Source organism: Solanum tuberosum, unplaced genomic scaffold, assembly GCF_000226075.1.
Source record: "Solanum tuberosum cultivar DM 1-3 516 R44 unplaced genomic scaffold, SolTub_3.0 scf00367, whole genome shotgun sequence".
NCBI classification, from domain to species: domain Eukaryota; kingdom Viridiplantae; phylum Streptophyta; class Magnoliopsida; order Solanales; family Solanaceae; genus Solanum; species Solanum tuberosum.
Window position 1 is genome coordinate 188,086 of NW_006239293.1, and position 12,552 is coordinate 200,637.

The 12,552-nt window shown below is 34.2% G+C and overlaps 1 long non-coding RNA gene and 1 pseudogene across 1 annotated transcript in view; one reads left to right on the forward strand and one right to left on the reverse strand.

Annotated features, from left to right (window-relative positions):
* Window positions 1-1,087, reverse strand: part of LOC107063507 (uncharacterized) — a 1,321-nt gene extending 234 nt beyond the window's left edge. Inside the window, exons 1-2 of the long non-coding RNA XR_001475379.1 lie at window positions 967-1,087; window positions 371-442 (exon numbers count right to left, since the gene is read on the reverse strand). This is a non-coding gene — a long non-coding RNA (uncharacterized lncRNA). The remainder of the gene's footprint in view (window positions 1-370; window positions 443-966) is intronic.
* Window positions 1,088-8,506: 7,419 nt separating this feature from the next.
* The window catches only part of LOC102602901 (xanthine dehydrogenase 1-like), a 17,188-nt pseudogene continuing 13,142 nt past the window's right edge, over window positions 8,507-12,552 (forward strand).

Here is a 12,552-nt window from a genome sequence, read left to right on the forward strand (position 1 = left end):
CCCTGTATCAAGAAGGGTCAAGCCCAATAATCAAGAGAACCAAGAACCATATTAAAAATGGATTTCTAATTCGTACTTAAAATGGACAGCATCCATACTTAAGACGAACTAAAAATCCAGAGTCAAGATGGCAAATGATCCGAATCAAGAGGCATGCCAAGAGTGACAAAGTCACATCCACAAGAAGGACAAGGTCCCAACAAGAGTGCCAGGTGATCAAACAATCCATACAAGTGGGCGAGTTACACAAGCGTCTTTAACGTCTTAAATGATACCAACACGACAATGCAAAGTGACAAGAGGTAACCAAGGTACCAAGATCCAATTTCAGATATACTAGAGGTTAAAAGAGTGCAAGTAATACACAAACCTCAGTGCTTTAGCAAGGAAACAGTCCAACCAATGTATCAAGGTCCTCAACTTGTTCACGAGTATATACAACCTTTAAAATACAATAAACAACTTATTTAATCCCTAGCAGCTCAATAATATTGATATAAAATAGGATCATCATCACAAGTAAAATTAGCCTGCACAAACACAACAATGCTCCCAAATCAGTGATTCTGGCCAGCCTAGTACCTCATGTCGCAACTTAGATTTGAAACGGAAAACAGCAAAACTAGACTTTATAACCTTCATGAAATATGTAGATACATCTCTAAGGGTTGCAAACAAACAAGAATAACCGCAAAATGTATTTTGTACAACAAGATATAGTCAAAACACTAACAGCTGTTCATACAGAATTTGTAATTCCAAAATCTGGACAAAACTTGTTCTATGTTGCGTCCCATATTTCGAGTCTATAACAGCTGAATCAGAGTTTGACATAAACATAAGAGTTGTAGGTCTATGAATTAACTTTCCAAATCATATTTACTCACTGTAAACTAAGTTCTAGAGCGAGAGATATGCATAAAATACCAAACACTACCCAGCTCAGAAACAGATTTCGTCACTTACCAAAAAGAAGTGTGTGTTCTTGAATTCCAGCCAAAAGGGCCAAGTTTTCTCTTGTGATTTTGAAGAACACTCTGTTAAGCTAAGGTTCTAATGTTCTTAGACTTGAGGAAAACGAAATTAATTATAGGAGGTGTGAAAATATATATTTACAAAGGTGATACTTATCACCTGTACAGATGTCACCAAAAGGGACTGCCCAAACAAAAAGTTGGCTGCCCAAAAAGCATACATATATACCTATATGTATATCCCTCATCTCCTTTTAAAGTTTAAACATAATTCTAATTAGAATATTACCTAAACACCCCATCACAAATCCTTAAATTACGATAAGAATTTATGCTAAGCAAGTGGGCAATTATCACAACACTTCAAGTTCCCAAAATGACACTAAAACATATTCTAGTAATCAAGCAACGGTAAATCGACATGCGACTCTTGGTTAGTATTTAGGGGTGTTACAGGGCCAAAGGCCCTAAAAGCAGAAATCAGGCCCAAGTACTGGCCTAGGCGGATAGATCCAGACTTGGGCCCAAATCTTCTTTCCCTATCTACTTAATTGTCATTATGTGTTTATTTGTTAAAACAAATTTTGAGGTTTCAAAAATTCAACTCCCCAAAAGATAACCATTTTAAATAAAAAAATTTAAAATTAAGTAATTCTTTTTTAATTTCTCTTAGTCAACCATGTGTATATTCTTAAAACTTATTAGCCAAATAATTAATTATCAGATAATCGCGTGTTAGCGGGCATTTCGGGTGCTTTCAAACCCTTCCTGGAATGCTAATATGAACCCCGAACCCCCTTTAAGTATTTTCAAACGATTTCTGTTTTTTTAATCTTTTGGAAAGAATAGTTTTATTGATTTTTCCTTAAAAATTAAGTGGCGACTCTTAAAACCAGTCTAAGTATATGTTTTATAATAAAACAGGGAGTACTAAGTAAGATTTTACAACATAATTCAAACAAACGTATCAACCTCCCCAAATTCATTATTACACCTTTTCTATTTCCAAACGAATTTTCCATTTACCAATTAAACTATTTATTATTTAAATGACCTTTATAATTTGGGGAGGTTGATAAGTTTGTTTGAATTATGTTGTAAAATCCTACTTAGTACTCCCTCCTCCGGTTCCCTTATCTAGTGTGGTAGTTTGTTATTACTAAATCTACGTAATTTCTCCCAAAATTACCTTTTTTTTTATAACTTTGTTCATCTCTTTTCCTTAGCCTAAGTTCTTAGCAACTTCTTCTTTAACCAAACCCCGGGATACACTGTCCTTCGGTTCTCTGACCATGGCGGACTTTCAACTTCCCTAGGTATTTACAGGTTAATCCATCGTTGTTACTAAGAGGATAAGGAACTAACCATTTACTAAGAATAAGTAATGACCCATTATATGAGTATAAACAGTACATGTATGAACATTATATTATATTATATAACAGTAGTACTATATATATAAAACAATACATAAAACTAGGAGAAACTACTAAGATCTAGAAAACACATAACTACTTACATTGATAGTGGTCGGAGAGTGGTTTCCCTTTCGGGACTCCCCGAGTGACTTTGCAGTTACTTGAGAAAATAAACACTCACACAATTTTTACAAACTCACTTAACTCTTTTTTTTGAAGGGGAAAGAGATATGTAAAGCTAACTCGTAAACTAATTCTTTTTCTTTGCTATGCTCCGCTTGCTCTTTTATCTCTCTTTTCTTCTTGCAAATGGTCTGGTATTTATAGGCGAGGATGGAGTTCTCCGGATTTGAAATTCGGATTTCAAAAGTTGAATAGTCTTTCTTTTACCTGTCGGGTGCTCTTTGGGCCCCATCGTCACATGGCTTTGCAAAACGTTCCAAATTTTTGTCCTCTTTCTTGTCCGCTTTAGACTAGAGGTTTATTACGTCATGGCTTACCTATCTTCCTTTGTCTTTTCTCTTGATTCGTCATTGCTTACGTATTTTCTACGTGTCTAAGTTGTGTAATGCTATGGAGTCGAAACTCATCCATGAGTCGTCGTCTTCGTTTGGATCTTGGGAAAATTGTTCTAGTGATGGATTGTATTAACTTCTGTACACATTACTTTCTAAACCTTCTGTGCTGGAGTTTCTGGTTCGGGTTTTGGATTTTCACTTATGATTTCTTTGGTCTTTTCGCTAAGTAACTTATGGAGGGAATTTTGTATTATTTGTTCAATTTTTTTGTCTTTCTTTCTTTTTAACAAGAATCCTTTAGTCCTTTTTCCATGTTATGCAGTTCTTGTTGTATTAAAACTGGCTGGTAATATTCTTACACTTTTTGGCAAAGTGTCAACCATCAACTGATTTGATAAGTCTTTACTCGCTACCGTTTGATCGAGACTAGTTGTACATTTAGCTGGTACAATAGCTTCTTCTACATTCATTGGGGAATGTACACCCTTCTTATCCATTTTAGACCGAGATGGAGAACTCCCTTGTTCCTTTGGATGATCTTCTATTTGTAATGGTTGGGTCTGGTTGATTTCGAAATGTAAAGTTTTGATTCTTTCTTGTAAAAGGTAGATGTGTTGCATCATTTTTTCTTTTTCCTTTTCGAGCCTCTCAATGGTCTGATTTTGTCTTTTGAAGCCATCTGTCATTGTAGAGCAGTGGTCGCAAAATATTATTTTGTCTGTGTCTTTCTGGATATTATATTGTGGGAAAGGATTTGTGATTTGACTTAAGGCTGGGCTTAGAAAATAATTTGGTCCAAGAGTTCCCCTTGCGTAATCCAGAGCTTTGTTTAGGTCATTGAATCCTTTGAAGAGGGGAGTGGGGAAGTCTTTTATTGAGTCTATTACTTCCGTCCATGTCTGGAAAATTCTAGCCAGTCTTCCTTGGACTACCACATAAAACTTGAACTTTTTGTCTTCATTTTTTACTGTAAAATAATGGCTTAATGAATTCATTGCTGAAATGAAGTAACTATTGTCTCGTGGTACTTTGTTATATGATATCCATAAATTGTTTATCAAACATCTGTGTGGTCTATCTATCTTTGATTCTGGCTTTATTCTGAAACTTAAGTTGGATGGGGGGTAAAATATTAAATTTTGTCTTCCGAAATACAGTCTCTCAAAGCTTGGGGTGTTCAATCTTGCTTCGTTTAATTTCGTCTATGATTTGAACAAGGTGTTCTTTAGTAAAGTCTGGAGATATAAGTCTTTGTCCATTCCATATGTAGTGCTGCTTGAGCTGGAGGCCCTGGCTTTATCTTTTCCTGTACTCATTCTGAAAATAAATAGTTAGTCTTCATGAGTCTGCTAAGCTGATCCGCTAACGAATTATCTTTCCCTTTGATATGTTCCAGGGATATATTATATATTGACGTAGCATCTAAAAAATTTAACCATCTTCTTTTACTACTACTCTTTCCATCTATCTTTTGATGAAATTTTACGATAGCTTCGCAATCAGTTCTTACTAAAATTTCCTTTTATTGATAATATATAGTTTAAAACTATTTAGGCCGTAGATTATCGCTAATATTTCTGCGTCTATACTACTGATGTTTCCTTTTTCTTTATATTTTCCGCTTTGGTAGGCGCAAATTCTTTCCTCCTTTTTGTCTCCGTACTTATTTTTCTTTGTTTTAAGTACTGCTCCCCTCCCTTCTAGACTTTCGTCCGTTTCAACTATTGGATAGTCAGTTTCTAAAGGGGGGGATAAGTCTGGTATGGTTCTAACCATATGTTTGAGTTTTTGAACTAACTTTATATCTTCTACGTTGACTGTCTTTTGTCCATTAGTCCCTATTTTTTAATATAGGGGTCCTGCTATTTTTCCTAAGTTTTTTATAAAGTTCCTTGCATAATTTAAAATCCCTAGAATTTTTTGTAAATCTTTAGTCTTGTCTAATTTATCTGGCATATCTAGGACTTTTTTTGCTATGTGAGGTTGTAATTTAATTTTTCCATCTCCAACTTCTACTCTTAAAAAATTTATGAGATTTTTACATAAATCCATTTTTTTCTACTAATTATGATACCGTTGTCTACAAATAGCTTATAGACTGTCTATAAGTGACCTAAATGTTCTTTAATATTGTTGCTAAATACTAAAATATCGTCTACGTATATAAGAATAAAGTTTTTATAATCTCTAAAAATACTATCCATTTTCCTTTGAAAGATTGGGGGCTGTTTTTAGTCCGAAAGGCATTACTAGCCATTCGAAGTGTCCTTCTGGACATGTAAAAACAGTCCATTCTATACTATCTTCATGCATTTTTACTTGCCAGTATCCGAACTTACAATCGAATTTACTAAAAATCTTTTTTCCTTATATTCTATTTATTAACTCTGTTTTATCTGGTAGCTTTTATCCGTCCATTCGGGTGTTATCATTGAGTCTTTTGTAATTTATAACCATTCTTGCTTTTCCCCTTACTATTTCACTATGATTTCCTACCATGAACGTTGTTGATCTATGCTTTGATGTTGATCTTCTGATTACTCATATTTCTAGTAACTCCCTTATTTGATCCTCGAATTCCTTCAGGTCTTCATTTGTTGATTCTATAGAGGTTGTTTTTACCGTGTATTCTAGATTAATTATGTCTAGTTTGCAGGTTATGTGATTGGCGTCCCAGTGTTTCAAGGGTCTTTCTCCAATTATTTATAGTTTATCTAGAATTAGAATTACTTCTTTTAGATCCTTTTGATTCTTTATTACTCCTATGTGTTGTAATCCCTTTTTAAAGTTGTAAAACTCTGTATTTATTTCTATTAAGGTGTAATTCTTTTCCACATCTTCTGTATCTGAAACGCTCAGTTCTAATAGTTCAATTTCTTCCTTCTCCTCTGTAATATGTATCTTCGCACAAGTGCATTCTTCTCCTTTGTCGCACCTTTTTGAAGTATTTGGGCTAAGTTCACTAGTTTCTGTAAGATATCTAGATTTTGTTGGAATAGATTCGGTTGTTATTGTGGTTTGAGTAGTGTTTTTTGAGAATATTATTCCATCTCTAGTAAGGAGACAACTTCCATTATTATGTAGTTAGAAATCTAATCCTTAAACAAAGTCTACCCTAATATTTAGATCTCTTACTCAGATTTTTTCTAACTTATAGGTAGGTTTATAGAAGTCTGCACAAGTGTTTAGAAAACTTATTTTTGCATTACTAACGTAATGATCATATATATTAGAGGATCCGTTCATTTGCATGGCGCTTTGTGGCTCTGGGAAATCTTTTATTACTTCTGGGGGAAAATGTATCTATTTACTATACTCTTCGTACATCCTGAATCTACTAGAGCGAGGGCTTCTATCTCATCGTCTTGAATTTTTATTCTAGTCAAGATTTTTATGGTATTAATTTTTTTTATCTTCATTGCAAATTAATCCTTCAAATGACATAGCCTCTTCCTTTTTGTTTAAGAGTTCTATTTCTAGTTCGGGCGGTTTATTGTTAATTTGGCTAGTTTCCTCTATTTCTACTCATTTCCCTTTTTCTAGTTTACCCATTCTTTCTTCTAATTTATACATCCTATCTTCTAATGCTTTTAGCGATTTTTATTTTTGTGATAACATGTTCGTCTTTGACTTTAATATTGAACATCTTATCAATGCACCGAATGCATCCTTCTAAGTAGCAGTTCATGCATTTTGCTCTTCTATCTTTACTTGGATATCCTGTGCAATTAAAACATCATTGGTTGTCTAAACCTTTTCCTTTGGAAAATTTGTGGTCACATTGTATATTGACAAAGGTGTGGTCATTTAGGTTATTTAAATCTAGCTTCTCTAATCCTATTTCGTTTATTAATGTTTCTCCTGAGTCCGATGAATCCTGTATTTCTCCTTCTATGGTATTTATGCTTACTACTGAATATATACTTTCGTTATCTGACATATATTCGTCTACATTTATCAGAGTTTCTTGAAAATCTTCTATGAGCTGGGCATTTCTTGTCCTACTGTTGTTTCTTCCTGGGCAAGTATTGGCCAGATATTCTTCACATCCGCATGTGAAACAAGCTAGTCTATTTTTATAAATCTTGTTATTATTATGTTTTCTTACATGTTTGTCTTTATTTAGGTAGAGTTTCTTTGCAGTTGATTTTCTTACATAGTACTTTCTCTTAGGTTTGTATTCATGTCTACTTTGATATGGATTTTTATGCTTTCTTTGTGGTTTACTTTGATCGTAACTTTGCGTTGTCTATATATTTTTACAGAAAACGATATGTAAAGCTAACTCGTAAACGAATTCTTTTTATTTGCTATGCTCCGCTTGCTCTTTGCTCTCTCTTTTCTTCTTGCAAATGGTCTGGTATTTATAGGCGAGGATGACATTCTCAGGATTTGAAATTTGGATTTCAAAATGTTGAGTAGTCTTTCTTTTACCTGTCGAGTGCTCTTTGGGCCCCATCGTCACATGGCTTTGAAAAAAGTTCCAAATTTTTGTCATCTTTCTTGTCCGCTTTAGACTAGTGGTTTATTACGTCATGGCTTACCTATCTTCCTTTGTCTTTTCTCTTGATTCGTCATTGCTTACGTATTTTCTACGTGTCTAAGTTGTGTAATATATATATATAAATTAGTACTTTTTTTATTTTAATTTATTTGTTTTTATTTTAATTTTGTACAACAATTTTAAAAATATAATTATTTTAAATTTATTTGATTGATTTTAATTTATATAACAACTAGTAAAATTACCCGCACTTCGCGCGAGAATTTAATTTCACGGAATTTATAAAATAATACTTAAAACATATCGGTCATTAAAACTAAAACACTATATTATCTTACATACAAGATTACGTAGTAACAAACATTAATAATGTAAAGGAAAATGAAAATTATTACATCTTAGTATCATTTATCCTTAATAATATAAGCATAAATTAATTACTGTAAAAATACATATCAGGATCTATAACATAAGTAATGTTGTCAGTAAGTCACTCAATATGATCAAAGTACACAAATATTTAATTGTGAAGAAGAAGAAGAAGAGGTTTAGAATTTTCGTTGTTTTAAAATGAGAAGAAATCCCTCTATTTATAGATAACAAAGGATAGTGTGAACAAATGTTTATTGTGCCTTATCGGAAAAGTTACAACTATTTGAAAAAGTTGCAACCTTTCGAAAAGGTCACAACCTTTCATAAAAGTCACAACTTTTCATAAAAGTCGCAACTCTTCATTAAAGTCACAATTTTTCATAAAAGTCCCGACTTTTCAAAAAAATTGCAACTCTTCATTCAAGTCGCAGCTCTTCATTCAAGTCGCAACTTTTCATTTAAGTCGCAAAAAGTCACAACTTTTCATGAAAGGTGAAGGTTAATTTTGGAAATAAATAAATTAAAAGGGAATTCTGGTTTGTGATGGCGCAACGTAGGCGGGCCTAAAGTTTTCCTTTATACATATGATATATGATTAAAAAGTTAAGACTTTTTTTTTTTAATATAAATAATTTATCACCTGAAAAGTTAAAAATAAAAAGTTATACACTCATTTACAAATAAATAAAAATAAAATAAAATATGCGCCGGAATGACGAACACACACCGGGAATGAAGGCCCAAATGATTCAGTTGGAACACGCGCCGGCTCGTGATGGACACACAAACTGTACGGGTGGCGCGCCGGAGAAAGCTGGTTCGGCCGGAAAAGTTACTCCGCCTCCTCCTATGGTTGCGGTGACACAGAATGACCTCTTTCGTAACAGATCCAAAACAAGATGATTATACCATTTAATCAATCAATAAATTGGAAGATCTTAGGTGAGCAATTCATAAATACAATACATTATGCTACTATTCAGGCATTCAACTTTTGTGGAGCTGAGTAGCAGCGGAGCCAGAATTTTTACTACCGTATTCAAAATATAAAGAAGTAAACACTCTTTTTAATAGTATAATTTTTGTTGTCAAAGGATTTACCTGGCTTATGTCAAGTTCAAGTGGGTAGCTATGAGTTCCTGTATTTGTTTGACTCAAATGAACATGTTCATTTGGGAGATTTGTGTTAAAGTGTAAATATAACTCCTTAAAGGATTCAGCTAACTTTAATCTGCAACTATTCATAATTTCATATAGTATATTTTCAGGCTTTGGAAAGAATTCGTTTTGGAACTGCAATCCTCTGCATCACTGTAATGCAGCTTTTGTAATCTAGCTTTCTGCAGTTGGCTCTTAAAATATGCATGGTTAGGGGTGCAAAGTTCCACTCACGCAGCATAGCTATGGAATATAAAGGAAAAAAGAAGTTAAGTGGCAGGCCTATTTTGAGTTTCGAGCTGTGTGCTGCAGACCCTCGGGGAGTTCTCGGTTTAAAAAAATAAAGGAAATAAAAACATGATATCTGATATGTAGATGCGGCTTTAGTAAATCTTCATCTTTACAGAAAAGCATGAGGTTATAGTTCAGATCAATAGTGTACAAATATTATCTGACCTGTGTTTAAATGTCCAAACCACTTTCTAACAAAGAAGTCCTTGTAGCTTCTTGATTTGAGCATAGTTGAATGTCCCATTACATGCATCTATAGATATCAATGATATGTGATATGTAGATGCGGCTTTAGTAAAACTTCATCGTTCTAGTGTTTATAATTTCTTTTGATGCTCATTTCTTTGCTGCAGTGTCCTCTCTTGTTCAAATGTTCGGTTTTTATTCTTCTCTCATCTCTCTCACTCTCTTTATAATTTCATAAAAATTGACGCATTCATCTCAGTGCATGTGTAATTAATTAAATTTTCTGTAGTTTTACTTTTGACTTCATAAATTGCTTCTGCTCTAATCTTATGACCTTCTTTATCGTTTAATACATATATTTCAAAATTTGAATAACCATTTTCTTCCTTTTCCCACTTTTCTATCTATTAGAATCAAATAGTATCTATTTAATTCTATCTCCATGTTCTCTAGTATTTGTGGCTTGCTGGTTTAGCTATCAATGTTTTTGTATTTCCCTTTAGTAATAGTAAGTTAAACAACCCGCACTTATACACTGTGTGTCCATTTTCGAGTTGTTGGATCCATAATTTTGAATGGATATGTTTTTTCCTTGTCGTCGGAACTCACTACACCTCTTAGCCTATATTTTCTGCCAACTCTTCAGGAATTTGTAGTTTCTATTTCTGTTCAGATAATTGATCTGGATTTCTATGATCTCTCTCTGTTCCATTCAGGTGGTTTCTCTGAAGTTGCTCTTTCTTTGGCCGTACAGAGATAGGCCTGACAGGTACCAAGCTAGGCTGTGGTCAAGGTGGCTGTGGGGCATGCACTGTCATGGTTTCTTATTATGATCAGAATTCAAAGAAATGCGTGTGAGTCTCTTTCTATCTATGTCTCTTATAAGTCTGTGTTGTCCCTTTTGTGCTTGGGAGTGGGTGTATGCATGACTAAATGGGTAGCAATGATTTCTGCAACTGCTTTCTTGAAAAATGAATACACTTTCTTGTTTCTCATTAATACTATGTAAGGTTTTGGCTGGTATATAAACCCCCTTCCCTTAAGAAAACACTCGTCACCAATAAAAAGAGACATACTACCAAAACTTGAAATGACAAATTATGTGCAAGATGTCTTCATTCTTGTATCCAGGAACACGAGCTTGTTGTAATATTATTAGTACATTGGACTTTGATACCATTTTCGTATATCCTTGGTGTCATGGCTTGCGTGTGCATCAACTAATTTCACGGGGTACCCGCTATCTTCCACCAACACAGGTATCGGGTAACTTTGTCTACCAAGACTTGAATAGATGAGAAGAAATCATCTAGCTTTTTTTTTTGTCAACATTGGGATTTCAAACTTTAGATCTCATGGTTTTTAACCCACTTTATTGACCACTAGGCTACATCCTTGGGTGCTAATTTTAATACCTTTTCTTACTTTGCAAAAAGTTCTCTTAGGACGTGGAATATGAGTCTGCGGCAAATGTAGTTAGACTTAGTTAGACAAACTAACAGAGAACATGGATAGTGAAGAGATAAAAAACATAATGTAATACTAATATTGGCAATAATTTGGTAAACATGAAGTCTAATTTGATTGGCCTGGGGTACATCTCTTCAATTGAGTTAGTATATGACCAACACAAAATTTTACATAAATCATATTTGGTTTCTCATGTCATAATTTCTCTATAGGCACCATGCAATAAATGCATGCTTGGCTCCTCTATATTCTGTGGAAGGGATGCATGTCATCACAGTGGAGGGAATCGGGAGCAACAAAGCTGGATTGCATCCAATTCAGGTAACATAGTTGGTTTCATATGTCCCCTGGTTTTCTTCACATGGTTTTTCTACATAATTTATTGATGGAAATAGGGTTCATTTCTCATATGGTCACTCAACTAATAGTTTTTATTATCTCAGAAAATCACTTTTCTTCTTGATTACAGTTTTTTCAACAAAGAAAGTGACTTTCAACTATTACTTGAGTGACCATGTGAGAAATCTAACTCGATGGAAATATTTCCTTATGCAACTTTCTTCCGACTCTCCTGCTATGGCCACTACATCTAAAGGAATCATTGGCTCGCTTGCATGGCTCACAATGTGGATTCTGTACTCCTGGTTTCTTGATGTCCATGTATGCATTGCTACGATCATCTAAAGAACCGCCTACAGAAGAGCAAATTGAAGAAAACCTTGCAGGAAATTTATGTCGATGTACTGGTTATAGGCCGATTATTGATGCATTTCGAGTATTCGCAAAAACTAACAATGTGTTGTACACCAAAACATCTTTACAAGGCATTAGCACTGGTGAGTTTATCTGTCCTTCAACGGGTAAGCCTTGTTCATGTGGGCCGCAGGCTGGAAGTAGTGAAGTAGAAAGCATCGAGAAAAAATTAAGCAATTGCTGTGGCTGGAAGCCATTTCACAATGAGACTGATGGAACCACATACACCAGCAAAGAACTTATTTTCCCTCCTGAACTTTTATTAAGGAAATTGACTTATTTAAGTTTGAGTGGATCAAATGGACTAAAGTGGCACAGGCCTTTAAAACTTCAACATGTGTTGGATCTAAAAGCAAGATTTCCAAATGCCAAGTTAGTTGTTGGAAATACAGAGGTGGGAATTGAAGTCAGGCTTAAAAGAATTCACTGTCCTGTATTAATATCTGTTGCACATGTTCCTGAACTTAACCATATAAGAGTTGAGGATTGCAGCTTAGAAATAGGTGCTGCAGTGAAATTGTCACGGCTCATGGATGTATTAAAGAAGGTAAGAGACGAGCGTCCTGAGTATGAAACATCATCATGTCGAGCTCTCATTGACCAGATAAAGTGGTTTGGTGGAACACAAATATGAAACGTTGCATCGGTTGTGTTGTGTCGTAATTTTCCTATTTCTAGAGAAATCACTTTTTGAAATATTTTAAGTATAAAACAATTTAAGAAAAATACTTAAAAAAGAGTCGCCACTTAATTTTTTAAAGAAATTAAGAAAACTTATAATTTTCAAAGATTTAAACAGAAAAAATCATTTGAAAATACCAAAGAGGGTTCGGGGTTCAATTTACACTTCGAGAAGGGTTTAAGCATTCGAAGTGTCCGCTAACATGCGGTTGACCTGCGACTTGACT